Genomic DNA, 6,672 nt, shown 5'->3' with positions numbered 1-6,672 from the left:
CTCTGTGAGTTCTCCAGCTGACTAATCTCAGAGAAACTCTGTTAACTTACTCAGTGCCTGTCTCTGACCAAACCACAGCAAACTGTACCCCATATACCTTACGAAAGAAATGCTGTAATAAAGGAGAGGGAATGATATTTTGTCATCTGTAAGCATCAACAGAAGCCTCTTCATTGGTACTGGAACTTTCAGCCAGCATTATATCAGCAGCTGGAACTAACTCCACTCAGAATGCTGATCTCAAATTGCAACTGCATTGAAGCAAACACTAGAAATCTGGAGGAGGCTATTATGGAAATGACCTCCCCTTACCTGCCAGCTGTATAAGAGCATGTGTTGTACCTGCACCATCTGTGGATACAGCTTCACTGTAATTTAAAGTGTAAAAGCCATCATATTTTTCTGTCAGGGTTCAGGACTCCCTAGTGTACACTAATATGTAAAACACTTTGTTGGTATAAGGTCCAATTGCATATGCACATATGTCAGCCTTTACTGAGGCTCACTAAGTCATTGTCAGGCAGATGTTGTTTTGCCAGGTGTGCTTTTGTAGAACTTACATCTGGATAATTTTCCCAGAGAGGATTTTTAAATTGGAGATGGGCAAAGTCAAAAGGTTTAGAGGTTCAATTAAATAAGCATCTAAAAATCTGGATGATTATCTGAACCAGCTCGAGATCCCCAAAATAGGAGTATAGGCCTTATAGAATAGACAAAAATTGTATTTCCCTACCATGATGACTTATTAAATTTGCAGACTATTTTAAGTCAAATTTTTTCAAACTACAAGGTTTTGTTTAAGTCTCACATAAGTCTTCAGGTCAGTTTTATTTTAGCCAAATCATTTTCCTAGTCCCTAGTTTAAAACTTCGTGGACCATATTGATTTCCATTTAACCTAGGTGGAAAATTTCCCATTATTTTGAATAAAAAAGGAAGCTTTGAGCTATGCATCTTACATAGTATATCCAATGCAAAAAGCAGAAACTCTGTATAGAAATAAGGCTTTACCTTTCCCATATGTGTCAATGGAAGAAATAGGACATTGCTGTCAATACCAGTGGTTAAAAAGTTTGTTTCTTTTTGAGAGAGAATTATATTCTATACACTTTCCTGCTGTAGGAAAATAACTAACCTAAAAAAAGGAGCAATTAAGTATTTGATAGACTTGAGCAATTTGGAAGATTGGATACTGTTTGCTGCAGAAATGTTTCGGCATTGTTTTTTCCCCCAACGAAACATAATTCTTCCTCTTCACACGTTAAACATTTTAAAGCTCTTGACAGACAATAAAAAAAAAGTTTGACCTGATGACTGGATTTGAGGGAAAAATTAGTAATGGATAATTCATTAAATAGGTAGCCCTTATTTCTTCATCTAAATGTATTCCTCCAGAGGAATCAAAAATTGGTGACGGAATTTACTATCAAGGTTAATAGAAAATTCTTTTCAAGTCAATGAAATGACTCAAAATAACTCTCTCCACTTATTGGTTATTTATAATTCTGTGGTTGTAATGTCTGATAATATTCCTTCATCATTAGTCTTTCAGTAAATTATTTTAAAAGTCCAGCATTTTTTCTGTGGCTTATTTTTCATGTAAGTAAAGAAAAGTTTGTCTGATGGTAGATATATTTGTTAAAAGTATGTGAGAATTTCACAGAAAAATATTCTAATTCACAAAATTACTTATTGTGATATGCTACCAAATATTTCCAGAATATTTTTGTAGAATGGAAGCAATTAAACTGGAACCATTGCCAATGAATCAATGATTGGAATATGTAAAAATGCAACGATTTCTACTGATATAAAAGTCATTAGAAGAAAACAATCTGGAAACAAAATAGATATGCAAATAGGAATTGCACAGTTCTCTGTACTTTTGACTACATTTGTACCTTTGCAGTAGGGCATAAACAGGCACTGTAGGACAACCTTTATTTTCCTACACAAGTTCTCAAAGATGTCAATGCTACCACCCTTCAGACTGTGTATAGATGACCAAGAATTCTGTAGACCGTTCTCATTTGACAGATATACTATATTATATATTTCATTATTCAGTACATTAATGTTGAAAAAATATGAAATATGATGGAATCACAGAATTATTTAGGTTGGAAAGGACCTCTAAGATCATCGAGTCTAACCTTTGACCCCGTTAACTAGACTGTGGCACTAAAGTGCCATGTTCAGTCATTTCTTGAGCACTTCCAGGGATGGTGACTTCACCACATCCCTGTAAAGTTTGTTCCAAAGTTTAACCCTTTCTGTGAAGAAATTCTACTTGATGTCCAACCTGAACCTCCTCTCATGCAGCTTGAGGCTATATCCTCTCCTTCTGTCACTTGCTGCCTGGGAGAAAGATCCAACCTCCACCTGGCTACAGCCTCCTCTCAGGTGATAGCAGAGAGTGATGAGGCCCCCAGAGCCTCCTTTTCTCCAGGCTAAACAACACCAGCTTCCTCAGCTGCTCCTCATAAGTCCCTTCACCAGCTTCACTGCCATCCTCTGGACACCCTCCAGTCCCTCAATGTCTTTCTTGCAGTGAGAGGCCCACAGCTGAACATGGGATTCAACATTTGGCCTCACCAATGCCAAGTACAGGGGGAAAATCACTGCCCTGCTGGCCACATTATTTTTGATACCAGCCAGGATGCTATTTGCCTTCTTGACCACCTGGGCACAGCTGGCACTTGTTCAGCTGCTGTTGACCAGCACCGCCAAGTCCTCTTCTGCTGGGCATCTTCCCACATGCTCTTCCATCAGCCTGCAGTGTTGCATGCGGGTTTTGTGACTGAATATATGAGGTTAAACCAGAAAAGACTGAAGGGCTGCAAAAATAGACATTTAAATCCCAAGAATGACTTTGCTTTCAGATGAGGATATGTGTTAAAAAGCAACTAAGGTATCATGCTGTCTTGAGAGCATGATACATCAGAGATGAGTCCTATTAGTCTTTGTCTAGCAAGGTGTTTTTAGGGGTTCTGTTTGCATGTTAATTGGTTTACACTTATTTATGTATTTTTTATCCTAAAGACAGACTTCTGTTAAGCAGCCTAGGTAAATCTCAAGATTTTTAAAGGGGATTACAATTAATGCCTCATGCAGGAGGTTAACAGAAATATCTTTTCCTCTCCTGAATGTCACACTTCTTGTCACACTGCCAGGACTCTAATTCCTCTCTTGCAAAAGTTATGTGAAATGAAAAGCATAAGAAGATGAAGAGGAGGTTTCAGCAATTAGTACACAGAAACATCTAAGAGCAACTCTGCAGCCAATAAATATCCTGAATAAATAAAAAAAATTAAAAGTTTTTTTTTAATAAAGTAAGCTAAATTGCTTTAAGATAGCTTTATTACAATAAACCTATGATACAAAATTTGTAAACATGTATTTGACTTTTCAGTTGGCCTGGTCTGTATTTCAAATTTATGATAAATTCCAAACCATGAAAATATCAAATTTTTTAATTGGCTTTTTTAGCCAAAACTTGGTGCTGCTGTGGTAATTGCTGATTAGTCAGGATATGAGGTTTGGGATTATGTTCAGTAGCCTGCATTTGGTTCTGATATTTCACCACCCATAATGTTAATGATAACTCATAATTTGTCTGCTATTTCCAGTAACATCAGAAATAAACTGTGATGCTTGGGTTGGTGGCATAGTGTTAGCTTCTTAAGGTCAGGTTGTAATAATGTTAAAACCTAAAAAAGGATAATACTCTCCTGTAGAATAAATATGTTGTGATCAATTGTGAGAAATGGATACTCTTACTCATAAAGAAGTCTGGATAATTTTATCAGTCATGATCTTATTAGTTCTGATTTATTAAAACTTCCTCTTCATGAGGATAATTTCTGACTCCAGTGATGAGATGTCTTGTCTGTAGCAAAGTCTATCCTGGAACTTCAGGTCTAGTTCTCTTTCATTAATGACATTTTCATCACACAAAGGTAAGGCTATTCATGGGGAAAAATAAATAAATTTTAAAAACACCCCAAACATATATATATATACACACATATATATATAAACCCACAGTTGTTATGATAGGTGAAGGACTGACAATTATAGAAAAAAACATGCTTGCATTCTACTAAAAAAATGCACCAACTGTATTTGCTTCCTTTACAAAACAAAATATTGTTTGTTCCTTTCAGAGCTGGCCTTGTTTTTACATGAAAAGTGAACTTTAAGATAAGGCTATATTTTCAAACATAAAAGGATTTTCTTTATCTCACTTCCTGACACTCTGCTTTAGCTGCTTTTTCTTTAAAATAATCATATGACCTTTGAAATTACTAGAACTGGAGATAAAACATTACAGAACCTTTGGAGCTGACAGACAACTGATCAAATAATTTTCAGTTGTTCTATCTGTATCTGAATGTAGTGGGTTGCAAAATATACCCACATTTGAACAGCATCAATCTTTATGTACAGAATTTATGTACAGAAATTTTTTATAGTCACAGAAGTCCTTGGTAAAACTGACCTGTAAAAGAGTATCTTTTTTCAGATTGCTATGAAAAAAACCCAAACAAAACACGGGAACTTCTCTCATTACATTAGAAATTAGCTCAACCACAAATCAGTGCGCACCTGCTAAAATAATTCTCTTTTTGGTATTTTCCATATAATACTCTTTTACTGTGCAATGCAGTGTAGGTCAACCAGCTATCTTTTAAGTAGACCTGATGGCAATTAAACTTGATGAATAGCTGCTGTGATTCCAAGGTATTAGTCTTTTCCTCTTTCAACCTTTCTATTAATATGAATTTTCAACCCAAACACAATTTTGTAAAATGTTGTGGAATCCGAAGACAGCCAGAAGATGTCTAAGAAGACAAAATGAGATTATAGGTCATAGATATCCTTTTAAAAAGTTGAATAAAAATGAATTGAGGTCCAGGAAGATCAGGCAGAAGAGCTCCATCTTCTCTTTTACCAGACCTGGGGTTTAGTCAGTGTCATGCAGTGATAAATTTGATTAGATATGCTGGCAGTGTGGCCAAGATGATTCAGGTCTCCTTCTTGTGAGAGACTCTTACGATTTATGTTACATGCAAAATTTTGGTCCAGATAAACTTCATTAAAAAACACAGCCCTACAGTTTAATCATGCCAGATATGTGCAGTGTGTGTCAAAAAGCACTGCAAAAAAAGCACGGACCACTAGAGGTCTGAGCACGCAGTCAGATGTGTGTTATTGTCTATCCACACAACCTCCAAAGAAGTTTAAAGGAAACACCTTGAGACTTGTGTGGATTTTTATTAACCCTGCACTGTGAATTGATGGGGTGCTGGGGAAAAACAAACATAGGCAGAGAAAACATGAGGCCTGCCCTGCACAAGAGCTCTTTATTGACAGTTTATAACATAGGCTTGGAGTGGCCCAATATTGCTCCTATGACCTTTGCCTCCCAAAACTTACAGGCATTTTGAGACTTTGTTCACCCCGTGAGGGCCTGCTGGCTTTGTCATTGCAACTTTCTTCTCAGTGTTGTTCTGAGGTTTAATCGTGCACACTGGAGACAATTACACGTGATTTTTGCCATCTCTTGACCTATCTTTCTGCCAGCTTCATTTTCCTCATCTACACACAGACCTAGCTCAGGACTGTGGCAAGTTACACAGGGCAGATTAGTAATGGGGTCTACAGTTAACTAAAACTTTGAGCTGGCACCCAAATTCCATACCCATATTGGCCCAAATTCAAAATAGGTTTCAAGAGAGAAAAGGACACACACAGACTTTACATTTTTATTTTTCTTTTGGTCTTCCCAGGGGTAAGGAAAAGTATTGCAAGAAGTAAAGCTGTCTTGAGCTCCTTTGGGTTTTTGTTCTATGTTAGCTTGCTGTTGAAAAACTAAATTAAGAATGGCTGATCGTTTTAAAGTCTATAGATACATATCTTTTAGTAATGAAGAAACTAGTACAGTTGGTTTTTTTACCTATATGAGTATTAAATTTGTTAGGTTAGGAAAAGTATCTCCCTTGACCCCAGTATACCTTTCTGTATTATGTTCTGTTAATTTTTTTTGCAGTAACTTTCTTCTCAATTTTTTCCATATCTTAAAAAAAATGTTAAGAAAGTGGACACAGAAAAAAAGATTTTGGCTATATGCTCTAAAGCCAAAAGCAGGCAAAATGTAAAAGATCAAGATGAAAATTAAACTTGCTTCAAAGGAAATCTAACACTGCTACCAGACTTCATGTTATCTAACAGGACTCATTAAAACAAAACTGAACAGAGCAGTAAAATAGATAATAAGTACACACTAAGTTCTAGGGCCAATTTTTCTGAGTGATTGAGTTCTTCGAGAGCTCCCAGAGATTAAAAGACTGCAATCTGTTTTCCTTACCAGAGTCCCACTGTTGTGTCTTGCCAATTCTGCCTTGAGAACTAGAACAGGAAAAACCCTCCCAGCAGTTGCATCTGTAGATCCCTCAACTTGGGCTTTTACTCACAAACAGTATTCTGCATTTCTGGGACATAGCCACATTTTTGCTTCTATTCAAAAAGTTCTCAAATACATGACTTTGGCAATGGATGTTAAATATCTGTCATTCAAAAGAGCCAATAAAATAGACAATTTCAACCAAGCTGTTAAAATATGACCACCAAAAAAGGACAGTCAGAAGAAAGCAACAACTTTTGAAGTATC

General features: G+C 36.4%; 1 long non-coding RNA gene across 1 annotated transcript; it reads right to left on the bottom strand.

Moving 5' to 3' along the window:
* Positions 1–2,271: 2,271 nt before the first annotated feature.
* Positions 2,272–5,505, bottom strand: LOC121658277. The gene is made up of 3 exons (XR_006013915.1): positions 5,495–5,505; positions 2,622–2,625; positions 2,272–2,395 (listed from the first exon to the last, which is right to left on the bottom strand). It is a non-coding gene; the product is annotated as an uncharacterized LOC121658277 (long non-coding RNA).
* Between the last annotated feature and the right edge of the window lie 1,167 nt (positions 5,506–6,672).

The sequence above is a fragment of the Corvus kubaryi genome, unplaced genomic scaffold (genome assembly GCF_017639235.1).
Source record: "Corvus kubaryi isolate FWS band 111438036 unplaced genomic scaffold, C.kubaryi_AGA036_p1.0 split3-131, whole genome shotgun sequence".
NCBI classification, from domain to species: Eukaryota; Metazoa; Chordata; class Aves; order Passeriformes; family Corvidae; genus Corvus; species Corvus kubaryi.
The sequence above is the reverse complement of the archived record's forward strand: the minus strand, read 5'-3'. Positions and strand labels throughout refer to the sequence as shown.